This window comes from Tenrec ecaudatus, chromosome 1, assembly GCF_050624435.1.
Source record: "Tenrec ecaudatus isolate mTenEca1 chromosome 1, mTenEca1.hap1, whole genome shotgun sequence".
Lineage (NCBI taxonomy): Eukaryota > Metazoa > Chordata > Mammalia > Afrosoricida > Tenrecidae > Tenrec > Tenrec ecaudatus.
In genome coordinates this window covers 195,704,827-195,719,085 of record NC_134530.1, presented here as the reverse complement: position 1 = coordinate 195,719,085, position 14,259 = coordinate 195,704,827, and the positions used below count along the sequence as shown (strand labels likewise).

At 45.4% G+C, this 14,259-nt stretch overlaps 1 pseudogene; it reads left to right on the top strand.

Annotated features, from left to right (window-relative positions):
* The first annotated feature begins 7,766 nt into the window (after positions 1–7,766).
* LOC142439216 (coiled-coil domain-containing protein 22 pseudogene) lies at positions 7,767–11,517 on the top strand (annotated as a pseudogene).
* The last annotated feature ends 2,742 nt before the right edge of the window (positions 11,518–14,259 follow it).

Here is a 14,259-nt window from a genome sequence, read left to right as displayed (position 1 = left end):
AGCTGTGGTATTTCCAATAGCTTCATATGCACATGAGTGTTGAACGATGAACAAAGAAGACTGAGGAAGAATCTATACATTTGAATTATGGCTTGGTGAAGAATATTGAAAGTACCATGGTCTTCCCAAAGCACAAACAGATCTGTCTTAAGAGAAGTACAGCCAGAATGCTCCTTAGATGCAAGGGTGGAGAGACTATCTCAAGTACTTTGGACATGTTATCAGTAGAGACTTGTCCCTGGAAAGGGACATCTTGCTTAGTAAAGGGCATAAAAGCAGAGGTAGACCCTTGACAAGATGGAACGACACAGTGGCTGCAACAAGCATTATGCTCAAATATAACGATTGTGAAAACAATGCAAACTGGGCAGTCTTTCATTCTACTGCACACAGGCTACTCTGAGTCAGACCCTACTTGCTGGCACCTAACAGCAACGACGAGGACGGACTCCTTGCAGAGACATATGGCATCTTTTGTAAGAGAGTCTAAAGATAGTCTCTTGATGACCTGCAGAAAGGCTATTTCACGCATTCTCTGATAATTCTGCTTCCATAATTTAAAAAAATGCTTAAAAACATGGAGAAGGCTGCAGTAGACAGGAAGACTCTGCCCTACTTAGTCTGCAAATGTCCAGCCAAAATAAGTATGCTCCCTCTTTAAAACCTGAAAGCTTGGAAATAAGAGATTCTGGCACCTTAAAGCCAGATGTGGAGCTCCCGGGAGACCATTTACATCTCCTCAGAACTTTATGGAACATTGAGGAGTATTAAATACCTGTTTCCTCTCGCCATACAAACACCGATGGCAGCAGCCTCCAAAGAGTCGAGTGACTTGCTCCCCTGCTGCTGATCTCAATTAATGCTGGGCACAGTTAGGCCAGCGACCTGGTAGGTGCACAGAAACATGCATCCTAGCACAGTCAGATGTCTGAACTCCCTCCTGGCATTGGATTGTATTCAAACTCCCCTACACGTTGAGATGTGTCTCCTAAATAGGGGTGAGTGCCCAGTTTCGCATCAGAATGGCAGCCAGAAGTAAAAACATGTCCTTCCGGGTCTGCTAGGACCACCACTGGGCTTTTGTTTCCTGTGGGCATATGGGGTAGAGAATATTCTTGAAGACTCTGGCAAGTCTACCAAGGCAGTGTGAAGGGGAAGCCAGCGAGGCCTGGAGTCCGCCGGAAAGCATTAAGCAGTCGTCAGCAGACACGTCAGAGAAGCTCATTGGAAGCAAGACTTCTATGTCCTAAAATCAAACCCTTCTCAAATGAGCCCAGCATTTTAATTTTGCATCAGTCATTTGGGTATTAACCAGCTCTTCAACTGGTCAAGTCATTTAATAATTCAGTAAGTATAAAACATTCCCAGCCTGGCTGAACATTAGGATTGCATGGAGAATTTTTGGAAGATATTGCTTCTCAGACACACTTGCTAAGACCTGACTTAATTGATGGGACATTGGGCTCTGGAAATTGGTATTTTAAAAAAAAAAGGCTTCTCTGGTCATTCTAATTATGCAGGCAAGCTTGAGAATTATGAGTACAGCGGATACCTGAGCTTAGCCTGTGAAGTACCTGCCGGCGCAAACGGTTCAGCTTTCAACTACTAACGAGAACCTTAAGATGGTTTGGACCCGCACAGAGGGTCCTTGGAGGAAGGACCTAGCGAACTGCTTCTGAAAGGCACCCCTGGAAGCCCAGGAGCACAGATCTACTCTGCAGCTCATGGGGTCTCTCGACTCAGCACTGACCTGATAGCAACTTGTTTTTTGTTTGTTCTCAGCCTTAATCTAACTGTTACAATATTTAGAAATTTTAACTATTGCAACTTGGATTTTTATTGGTGATTAAATGAATTTCTCAGCAGCTGACCAGAACTAATCAGGCAAGTTAGCCACTTAGAAATGACCTAGGGATTCATATCCCCATTTCCAACAGTATAAGGGCCCTGGTAGAGTAGTGGGTTATGCATCACATTTGCTAATCACAAGGTCAGCAGATCGAAGCCACCAGCTGCTCTCTGGAAGAAAAGATGAAGCTTTCTACTTTGGTCAAGAGTTACAGTCTCAGAAACCCATAGAGGTTTCTACTTTCTTCTATAGGGTTCGTGATCAGTTGGAATCGACTTGATAGCAGTGAGTGATGGAGAATATATAAACTTCCTTCTAAAGAGGAAGTTGTGCTTGATCCACCAGAACCAGCCTCACAGATAGAGATGTGTGCGTTCCAAATCCACAGCTGATTTTGGATATCTTAACAGTTAGATGCAAACAGAGAAAATGGAGCCTTTCCAGCTTGAGTCAGACAGAGCACCCACAGCTGTCAAAAGGCACTTACGGCTGGACCCTGGACAGGGCTGCACAGGTCTACAGCAGACCCAGCAGCACCCATCTTCGGTCTGGAAAAATAAGAAAACCAGAAGGCAAGACAGGGTGACCTACAGGAACTGACCCCTAAATCTCTCTATGGGGGCAGAAAGAGGCCAGAATTGCTCTGGGGACACATGGGCTTGAAACCCTGAAAAGGACTCCAGAAGGTAGAAGGTGCAGGGAGGCTCCTCCGAGGGAGGGGCAGCACTCTGACCGGCACATCCGCACACCTTCGATGTGCAGGCCCGATGTCAGTGTGCGTCCCAAGTTTAAAGGGCCAGCACTAACTGTTCTTGAGTGTGCTCAGGACACAGGATGGCCAAGGGACACAAAACATCAACCATTGATAGTAAGGCGCCTCATGGGGAACTGGGACAGTGTGAGAAAGTTGTTGTTTGGGCTCAGGGCCTTTGACTCATAGTAACCATATAGATAAGGATGAGTCAAAATTATTGCTACAAAATCATGGACACCTTTATTATACAAAAATATCAAAATGGGAAGTCATTGTGCCTCAATATATCGCCCATCTCGATCTATAAAACTCTGAAGGTGGTATTTCTTTCTGTTTAACTCAACCCCAGAGAATTCCATGTTTTCCATTTTATACCAAATCAAAGCAACAGTTTTGGTATCTGCAAAGGTTTCAATTTGTGTTCCTGTGAAATGCTCTAAGTTTGGGGAACAAAAAGAAGTCTGAAGGGACAAGATCGGCACTGTAGAGTGGGTGGGGTAAGCAGTCGCAACAAAATTCACCCAGGACACAGTCCTCCTGCTCCTGAAGAATGAGCAGCTACATCGTTGTGATGGGGGGGGGGGGGACTAGGGGGGTCCTCTATGCAACTTTCCTGACCTTTTTCTCACCAGGGCAGTTTTCAGTTTTCATAGAACTTCTTCCAAACAGATTCCCATGATCACCCTATGCCCTTCAAGAAAATCTATCACAATTGCTCCTCTGGCAACCCCAAACAGTTACCATAGCCTTCTGTGCTGGTTCCTCTGCCTTGAATCTAACTAGCTTAGCAGGTCCTCCAGGAGGCTATTTTTTTATTAGAAAGGCTATTTTTTTATTTTTAAAAGAGGGCACACTAAAGAGAATAAGGAGCACTAGGCTGCTAATGTGTGGCCAAACCCACCAGCAGCTCCACGGGAGAAAGGTGAGGCTGTCTGTTTCCACAAAGATTTATCGTCTCAGAGACCCTATGTTGTCCAAGAGTTGGAATCAACTTTATGGCATCAAGTTTTCAGACTGAAAAAAAAACAAAACTGTATTCCTGCGAGAACTTGTCTGCGGCCATCCACTGGTCACAGAGTTAAGTTCAAACATGTTTTGTTTGCTATATGCTCATGATACATAACTTGAACTTGGTGGCAATATTTTTTCACATATTCTCTCACAACAGAAAGCAATGCTGCCTGGTCCTGTGCCGCCCTCACAGCCGTTTCTGTGTTGGAGCCCATTGCTGGAGCCATTGTGCCCATCCACCTCCTTGAGGGTCTTCCCTATTTTGCTGAACTTTCCGTTTGCAAAGCATGATGTCCTTCTCCATGATGTCCTTGAGCTCTCTTGATAACATTTCCAAACTATGGTACATGAAGTTTTGTCATTTTCCATCCTAAGGAGCAAACTGATTTTCTTTTTCCAAGACAAATTTGTTTGTTCTTCTGACCGCCATGGTATATTCCGTATTCTTTGCCAACATCACATTTCAATTGAATCCATTTCTCTTTGGTGGTCTTGGTGAAATCCGATTTCAATGAACCATTAAGAGCAATCTTGAAGGAATGAGAAAGGAGGAAGGTTTCCTCAAAGTCTAAGGTCCAGGTGGAAGAGTGGATGTGGAAGGAAAGTGGGGTTATGCTACCAGAGCTTTATTAGGTTTTCTTAAGGTCAAGGGCAGCTAAGGGTGGCCTAGTGCTGGTCTGATATGTCCTAGCATCCAAATCACTCATCAGTTACATCCTCGCCTGTTCACTGTCTCCCAGAGTTACTGTCTCCAGCTACTTGGTACTTATAATAGCGGGGGCTTTCCTTACCCTTCCTCCTTGCAGATAAGATTGGAAAGATGAGGGCGTTTTCCTCCCCACTCTGCTGCAGAGCTTTGCTATGACCTCATGCTATGAGGTCACAGGCTTCCTTCCCTTCCTGAGGATTGATTTCTAGGGTCCATCCTAATTGATTTGATTTCACCATTCAGGAGAAAAATATGTTTAGCTGCCTACATATATGGAACAGACTCACGTATGTAAAGATTAAGAACAGTGCCTGGCATCGATTGACCACCATTCAATGTTAGCCCTCATCAGTGACTGAGAAACCTACAACGTGCTACGATACTAAGAAGCAGCTCATTTAATTTGGTGCGGAGTGAATCGTTATAGAACCCCACGGGAACGGTAGACACGATCCGATCAGGCTCTTTGGCTTGGCTTCAGTGGTGCGTAGAATTTGCCCTCGGGTCCCAGAAACTAGAGGCTACCTAATGATCTGCCAGTTTAGGGAACAGTGAAAGTGGGATAATCAGAGATCATTCGCTCATCTGGAAGTCTCTGCTTCTACTCTGACTGAGGATTGGCCGGGTTCTGGGAGTTCATAGACTTCCAAGACTAGGCCTTCAGTAGCTGGCGGAGAAGAAAGACCAGAACTTCAAAAGTCAGATCAGTCTGGGCTCAAACCCCCTTCTGAGATGTGCCGGTGTCCAAAAAGCCAAACCAAGCTCACTGACATTGAATTGATGCCAGCTCACCGGAATCCTGTGCAGCAAGATGGAACTGCCACTGCGAGTTTCTACGACTGGTTGTGGGAGCAGAACGGTCCGTCTTTCTCCCTCCGAGCAGCTGGTGGTTTCAAACGGCTGACTTTTCAGCTTGCAGCCCAACATGTAACCACTGCACTAGCAGGCCTCATGAAGACCTCAGAAAATCCCTCTCTTTATTTCATATCCTGACTAATTTATGTGCCCTGTGAACCCTGGTCAAGGCAAACCTTTCGTGTAAGCCTTCCAATTTAGACTAAATTTGCTGAATTGTTCTCTAGTCTTACCTGCCCAATCACATTGCAGGCCCCCTCAGCTTGAATGGCACAGTTAAGCTAAAATAATATACAGTTGAGTAACATGGACATTAGAGGCATTGACCCCTGAATAGTCAAAAATAGAACAGTCAAATACATTAACTTTTGACTCTCAAAAAACTTACCATATATATTCAAATATAAGCCAACCTGAATACCAGCCAGGCACCTAATTTTACCACAAAAACTGCATTCAAAGTGTGCTGAACACCAGCCTGTGTGATCACAAGGTGCCGAAAGGGATCAGTTATCAGGCATCAAAGAACAAAAAGTCATATCGTGTGCTCACCTCCCTGATACGATGGCTAAAGACAAATGGGCGCATAAGCAAATGTGACAAAGAAAGCTGGTGGAGCCTGGCTATCAAAAGATATAGCATCAAGGGTCTTAAAGGCTTGAAGATAAACAAGCAGCCCTCTAGCTCAGAAGAAACAAAGCCCACATGGACGAAGCATACCAGCCTGTGCAATCACGAGATGTCGAAGGGATCAGGTATCAGGCATCATCAGAACAAAAAAATCATGTCATTGTGAATGAGGGCGAGTGCAGAGTGGAGACCCAAAGCCCATCTGTAGGCAATTGGACATCCCCTTGCAAAAGGGTCACGGAGAGGAGACAAGCCAGTTAGGGTGCAGGGTATCAACGATGAAACATACAACTTTTCTCTAATTTCTGAATGCTTCCTCCCCCACTCCCCACTATCATGATCCCAATTCTACCTTGCAAGTCTGGCTAGACAAGAGGATGTACACTGGTACTGATAAGAACTGGGAATTCAGGGCGGACGATGCCTTCAGGACCAGTGGTGAGAGTGGCGATACCGGGAGGGTGGGTTTGAAAAGGGGAACCGATTACAAGGATTTACATGTGACCTCTTCCCTGGGGGATGGACAACTGAAAAGTGGGTGAAGGGAGACGTTGGACAGGGCAAGATATGACACAATATTAATTTATAAATTATCTAGGGTTCATGAAGTAGGAGGGTGCGGGGAGGGAGGGGAAAATGAGCTGATGCCAGGGGCTTAAGTGGAGAGCAAATGTTTTGAGAATGATGAGGGCAATGAATGTACAGATGTTCTGACACAATGGATGGATGTATGGATTGTGATAGAGTTGTAAGAGCCCATTTTTTAAATGTTTAAGCTTCAAAAAAGACTATTCAAGAAAGTAAATAAGGGCCATGAAATATACATATAGAAGGTGTTGAATTGGAGAATGTTTTGTTGTGTACAGTTTTGTCACAATTTTAAAAAATGCACCAAGAGTGGGTACAAGAAGACAAAAATGTTTTAAAATTGATTGTGGTAATTATTGAATCAATCTTACTGATATGACTGAACTAGTGAATTGTATGATACATGGAAGAAGTGTCAGTAAAACTGTAAAAAATAAAGTACATAAGATGACTCATTTAAAAAAAAGTGCTGAAAATCTCGGCTTATACACGAGTATATACGGTAATTACAAATAGCCTACCCTTCAGTGCAAGCTTTACCACCAACACAGAGTTGATTAACATATGCTCTGTGTGTCCTATGCAGTATAGGAGAGGGCTTCAGTTTGTGGAATTTTTGGAAGTCTCCTCATATGTTGCTCCCACATAAAACATGTGTTCTCAGAACAAGATTAAAAAGGTATTTTGTAAAAAGTGTCAACTTTTCTTCCATGCTGGCATAATTGTGGTGATGGTTTCACACACTTCTTTCTCTTAGCATGGACCTTACATTGGATTCATTTATCCTGAGATAGTGGGCAACCACAATGACAGACCTCAATCGATGGTACATAGCAAGCAACTCAACGTTCTCTTGTGATGCCCGAACTTTTCTTTGCTTCCTGGAGCACTTCCCGTATCCTAGGGACATTTGATGGGTCCCCTCATCTTCTGTACGCTTCACAGCACAGCACTGAGCACAATGACAAACATGGGCTCCCTTGTCGTTGCAATACACAATTTACTAAATAGAAAAACTGCTCAGGAAAGATGATGAATGACTTCTTTTTTTATCTGAGTGGCAGCGGACTTGCCCAGTTAAAACTCATGTTGTTCAATGGCCGACAGGATTACACATCATTTTAAAAATATGGATTACTGTGATTTGGGAGAACATTTGTTGAGCATGTCAATTTTCCATTTAGAAATTCATACATATTTTGTCTCATGACATTGATTATAATCCCCCCTATGTTACAGCACTCTTCCCACTTGCTCCCTGGCTTTCCTGCTTCCGTTTGGCCTTGGTTCCTTTCCCTCCTGCCTCCGGAGCCTTATTCCTTGAATGATACTGCCCTTCTTCTTTCATTTGGTTGATTGTTCTAAGGGGTATGGACCTCTTTGGTGTTATTATTCACCTTGTAGGCCTGTCTATTATTGGTGGAAAGTTGAAACATGGGGGTGAGTTCAGTTAAAGATTTGAAGGGTAACTAAGGGCTATAACCTCAGATATTCAACCAGCCTATGAGACTCTCAAACTCAAAATTCACTGCCATTCAGTTCAATCTAACTCACAACGGCCCTATCGGTCAGGATTGAACTACCTGAGTTTCTGAGACTGCAACATTTTACAGAAGTAGATAGCCTTGTCTTTCTCCAGTGGAACGGCTGGTGGTTTCAAACTGCTGACTTTGCTGTTAGCAGCTCAATGCATAACTGATATGCTACCAGGGCTCCAGCTAAAAACATAGGAAAGTCTGTCCTCATACTTTTTTGAGTTTTGTTTCACATTCACCCCACCCCACCCTTTCTATCTAAGGCCTCTCTGAGCATCTCATAGGGGTAGCGCCGCATTATCTAGTTCTCCTAGTCTCACACTCTATGGGAGTGAAGCATTCTACACCTATAAAGGTCTACAATCTTGAAAGCCTTAAGGATCACATCTACCGTGACTTATTGGGTCGCTGTGAGTCAGAAGCAATGTAATGGTGGTGGATGGGTGGATGGCAGCCTACTGACCTGAGACATAGCTGTACATCATTCCCCTCATCATCCAACTCTATAAAGACTTGCCTTTTTTCACCTCAGAGCATTTAAAAAATTTTTATGTTGGTAACATATATATATATGTAGCATAAACGTTGCCATTTTAACTACCTTTAAGTGTGCAATTCAGTGACAATTATTACATTGACCATGTTGTCCAACCATCATCAGTGTTTCAACTCTCCAAACAGAAATTCAGTTCCACAAGCAATGTCTCTCCATTGTCTTCTTCCCTGTGCCTTAGGACTATCCCATAAACTTTGTTTTCCATGCATTTTCCTAGTCTATATATTTCATGTAAACGGACTCATACAATATTTTCCCTTTATGACTGATTTATTTTATTCAATTTTGCATTTTGAAAATGAGCGTTGGTGACACAACAGTTAAGCATTTGGCCACTGACCATAAGGTTGGCAGTTCAAACTCACAGTGATCTACATTCTTAAAGATTAAACCAAAATATAAAAGACAAAACCTGTTGTCTTCAAGTGACTCTACCTCATCTGGACCCTCTAGGACTACGAAAGCTGCCCCAAAGGACTTTCAAGGCTGCAATCTTCACAGAAACAGACAGCCTCGTCTTTCTCCTGCACAGAGGGCTGGTAGATTCGAAGAGCTGCCCTTAGGTTGTGGCCAACCAGCTAACCACTATACTGCTTAGGCTCCTTTCCATAGATTATAGCCTAGGCCACTCTAGGCGGCAGTTCTACTTTGTCACATGGGGTGGCTATAAATTGAAGTAGACTCTGCAGCACATGACAACATTGATTAAGTTCATGCATGTATCCTGAATGAAAAGAGAATTTAACTTTTTTAATGCTGAAATAGTTCACACACACACAAACAAAGGGGTACCCCTCCCCTCCAAAATGGAAAAAGAGCAGTGCTGGGAGGACACCTTTTCCCACTAGGCGGCCATCTAGTGCAACTCGCTCTGAGTCAGTACACCCAGTGGCATTACCTGGGAAAGTTATCTCTGGTCACAGTGACTTTTTTCATGAAAGTAGTTTTGCTTGAACCTAGTTTGTGTGTGTGTGTGTGTGTGTGTGTGTGTGTGTGTGTGTGTGTGATGACCAATTTAAGAGACTAGTGTGCAGCTGCTAAATTTTGTTTCCTGCTCAGGAAATAAGCGGCAGAAACTGTTGTGATGTTGAACACAGCCAACAAAGACAGCAGTATGGGAAAAACTTGAGTGTACGAGAGGTTTTCTCATTTCCAAAAGGGTGAAATGTTGATTGATGACAAACTTCATTCTGGACGTCCATCAACATCCTAAATGGACAAAAATGTGGATTCATAGTGCATTTGGGGTTCATTCCACCAGTTCTAACTGTTAATCAAGCTTTCTATTTAGAGGTTCTGAAAAGATTGTGTAGCAGTGTGTGACCAAAAAAAGGCCCAATTTCATTGGTGCTATACTGCACCCTGACGGGCTCATTTCCTCCCTGTAACCTATGAAATACACAACTTTTCTCTCGTTCTTTGGTGCTTCCTTTGCCCCACTATCATGACTTCAATTCTACCTTACAAATCGGATGAGACCAGAATTCCCTGTACTCCCGTGAGCCTGGCTTCAGGCATCTGCTGCCCTGCTTGGCCGAGGATGCAGATGACTCAGCTATTCTCCAAGCAACTGGGAGCGAAATCCAGGTCCAGCTGGCTCTGTCCTGGGTCCTCCGCCCCTTCTGCATACCCCCAAGCTGCAGAGCACGCAGGGTTCAGCAGCCAGGAAGCCTTTCCCAGCTAACAGACTTATGACCCCAGAGTCAAATTCCACAGGCGAGTCACTGGAATGCCAAGGGAACCCTCTGCTGCCACCAGCCCCCACCCGGTGTCCCAGACTGCTGGGGGTGCAGCCTCACACCTGGAAGGCCTTGCCATCCCCCCTAAGCTAGGATGATACATGGGCACAGTGGCAGGGGCTGCAGAAGCCTCTGGCTGAGTACCTGTACCCAAACTGGAATCTGTTTGGGGCCCCTCCACAAACCTGAGGCCTGGGAGAGCTGCTGCAGACCTGGGGTGCTAAGGTGCCCCCAAGAGCTTCCGGTTCATGCACTCGGAGATGTTTGCCTTTCATCTGGAGCCCGTGGCCCAGGCCGGCCAGGTGACCATCATGCTTCTGGCTTCCTCCAGCCTGAACAGGGCACATGGACAACTCAAGAACAGGAGCTAAAGTCCCTTCAGGAGCAGCTGGAGGGCATCAAGCACAATACTCTAGAGGTAGAAGCCATCACGACAATGCTGGGAATCTGCCTTGTGCAGGTGGGGACAGTGTCAGCAGTGTGTGCTCAGCTTGGCGGAGCAAGAGCAGGCCCCGCGGCTGAGGAGCTGTGAGGTGGAGCCGCTGCCCGATGGGGTTGCCAACCTCATCAAGCTGCAGCTCGTGGTAGAAAGTAGTGCCCAGCGGCTCATCCACTTGGATGGCCAGTGGGAAGAGCATTGAGTTCCACTCTTTGCTGAGTACAGCCATCCGCAGAAATCTCAGGACTGCAGAGAGCTGGAACCGTCTCAAAGGCAGGCAGGGAGCCAGAAGCTGCACCAGCATGTTCAGGCAGCTGCCGAAGAGGTCCACAGGAGAGTGGAGGGCTAGAATCAGCTGGAGTCAGAGCTGGAGGTTCTGCCCAGAGACGAGGCCCAGCTGGCCTGTATCTGACACATCCTGGAGATGTGGGCAGCACCCCGAAGCAGAAGGAAGAGATCACTAAGACCCTGTCCGACACAGAGCAGCTTCAGAAGGAAATCAGCGCCCGCCCTCCCTGGGAAACTGGACCAGACATTTGCCATGACTGATGACACTGTGCTCAAGGTCGCCAGAGAGGCCGATGCCTGGCTGTCCTACAGAACGGCAGCCAGCTCAGCTAGACAACTGAGGACGCAGACATAGCTGTGCCGAAGACTGGAGACCTTGAGGAGCAGATGGAGACAGAGATGGTCAAGCAGACCCTTGGTTACCTGGAGAAGGTCCCTGAGGACCACTGAGTCCTCCACCAGGAAAATGCCAGCCTTCTGACACAGTCCCGGGGGCCTGAGGCATCCCCAGGCTTAGACGGGGTTTGGCATGCTAAAGGAGGTGTCCAATGTTTGTCCCAGTGATGCTCTAGCTGCCATCCACCCCACCTGACCCCAAGCCTGGGCTGAGCTGATGGTCCAGCGTACAGGAATCAGGCTGCAGCGTGTGGATGAGAACTGGAGCCTTAGAGTCCATATAAACGAGGGACTCTCTAAAAACATAATACTAAGTGCCTTTCCCTCAAATTCAATGAAATATCCAGAGGAAGCCTCCAAGGTCAGGAAGCTTAAGGGGGGTAGAGTTAGGTGGGGAGGCGGGGGAAGATTATTTAACTCCACGAGAGAACACTCTGCTACCTGTCCCTATTGAAATCTGTCAGCTCTACGGTGCTTCCCCCCACCCCTCACTTCCTTCACCTCGCCCTCCTCCAATCAAATAATTCTCATGATGTATTCAACTGAGTCAACAGCAATCCAGTAGGGCAGAGGTTGATGTCGCCTCTGGCTGTGGTAACATTTCCAGCCATTGGTTCTCCACCCATGGAAAGAAAATAGGCTTGTGTAATGGATGGCAGTCTAGGGGGGCGAAATTGATGTCAGGTCCCCAGTGGGCATTTCCAGACAATCAAGTGTGTAGCAGATGACACAGGCCCTTATTATGGATTGCCCCAACTGCTCTCAGTAAGCCACCACATCTGGAGACACCCAGGCCTCATGGTCTCGCAGGAAGACCATAGCTGAGGCTCCAGTGTCCCCTATGTCTGGATGCAGTCCTGCCGGGCTGCAGAGTGTTGCTGATCTGCAGAAACACATACAGCTGCGGAAACTGCAACCTGCTTCAATGTCTGCAGACACTACGTGTGCACGAAGCCGGGGGGCAAAAGAGTTACTGAAGGCTGAGCACACCCCAGTGGGGGGAATTGCCTGGTGGTTATGTTGCCAAGAGCCAGATTACAGCCTCAGGATTTATTCTGTACACGTGAATCATTCAGGTATGGGGGTATATAGTAAGCCTACACTTGTTCAATCTCCCTCTCTCAATAGTGTTTTAAAAATTAGTACCAGGGGCTCATCATTGACACGATTCACAGAAGATCCTGTGCTCCAGGGAGATGATTGATAAGACTCTCTACCATAAATTAACAAGGATGTCTCTAAGGTGGATAAAAAAACAGAGATCCAGGAATGGATGTCACGCCTGCACTTAATACTAGCAGTAATCTAAGAACCGTTAGTTCCGATGACCTGGTCCTGCCTGATAGGAAACACAGGTGATAGGGATGCTAGAGCACAGTGTGGTGAAGAAATTAGATGGTGCCTGGATAGATAGAGCAGCGTCTGCGGTCTTAAACGCTTGTTTTCAAACAAGGAGTCAGCTAAGGAAGATATAAACTGAATACACAGGGAAGAAGCACACCAACGTCGTGATCCAAAGAGTGTAAATGAGATAATCCAAAGCTGAAGAAGGGAATAGTTCCAGAGTTTAAATGGTGAGATTCTGGTTTTCAGAGGGGTATAGATGGCAGTGGAAGCCCACGATACAATTATGAGAGCTACACAGGACCTAAGCTTCCAGTAATTTCCCTCTAACCATAATTGAGGGATGGGAAGAAACTGGCTGCCATACATTGAGTATTGAAGAGATGACTATAGTGGATCAGAATGATAAACCTGACTGGAGCAGTTCACACCCTGTCACTTGATTCCCACCCCACCCCCCACCCCCCAGAGACTCTTTGGGCTAGATCTGGTTTCCATCATTTTCTACCTGTGTGTGTGCATGCTTGTTTTGTTTCATATTGGGGTTTATCTCCGATGCACGTTGCCATGATGGGTAGCCTTCTTGAATCTTTGTTATGTGTTTATCTGTTTTTCCATATATGAAACGCAGCAATTAGAATAAGGGACACTGACTGGGAAGTCCAGTGGGGGTGGGGTGGGGAGCAAAAAGAAGCTGATGTCAAGGAGTTCAAGAAGGAAGAGAATGTTTTGAAACTGATTGTGGTAGCATTGTGCAATGCTGTTTGATGTAATTGAACTATGGAATGACAGGATATCGGGATCAGCTGCTAGTAAAATGGTTGGAAAACAAAACAAAAAACCCCCCACCATCTAATGATCCTGTGATTTGGGAGCAGAACATGGCTCCTGAGTTTTTGCTGTGGCATTCAGCCTATGTGTGGTGACACACACTAACACCATGTCTGATTTATAGAAAGGTCCCACAACAGCCCTAGGAACTAACAAAAAAAACATATGGTCCAAACTGCCAAGTATCATTGAGATAGACTGCTCAGCTATTACTTTACAGGTATGAGCACAGAATTTAAATTAATCTAGGCTGAATGCTTTTAGCAATGTCCCCAAAGGCCCTATTAGGGGCACGTGTGTTTTGAATCCAAACTAAGCTCCTGAATGAATATCTGCTTTATGAAGAATGCAGTGGAGCCAATAAAGGAAAAATAACAATAAACCCAATTGGATTTGGCAATCCTAGCTGGAAATGCTGTTTGTAAATATTTTCACTGCTGCTAGAAAAATGCTTCCGTGGCCGTGTGTGTGTGTGTGTGTGTGTGTGTGTGTGTGTGTAATAGCCACAGAATAAAAGCATTGTAATCCCTTTAGAACAAAGCTTCCTAGCTGAAGTAAAATCACTGGTTAAATTTAGCAAATCCTTTTCCCTTTCTTTCCCTCCTCATCTTCTCCCCAGTTTCCTGCTGTAAGTTACAAATAGGCTTCTAAAGATTCAAGACTATTTGAAACCAAAACAAGAGTCATAAAAAAACAAACAAGTAAAATGTATTTCATCAAAATTTTTAAAACTTC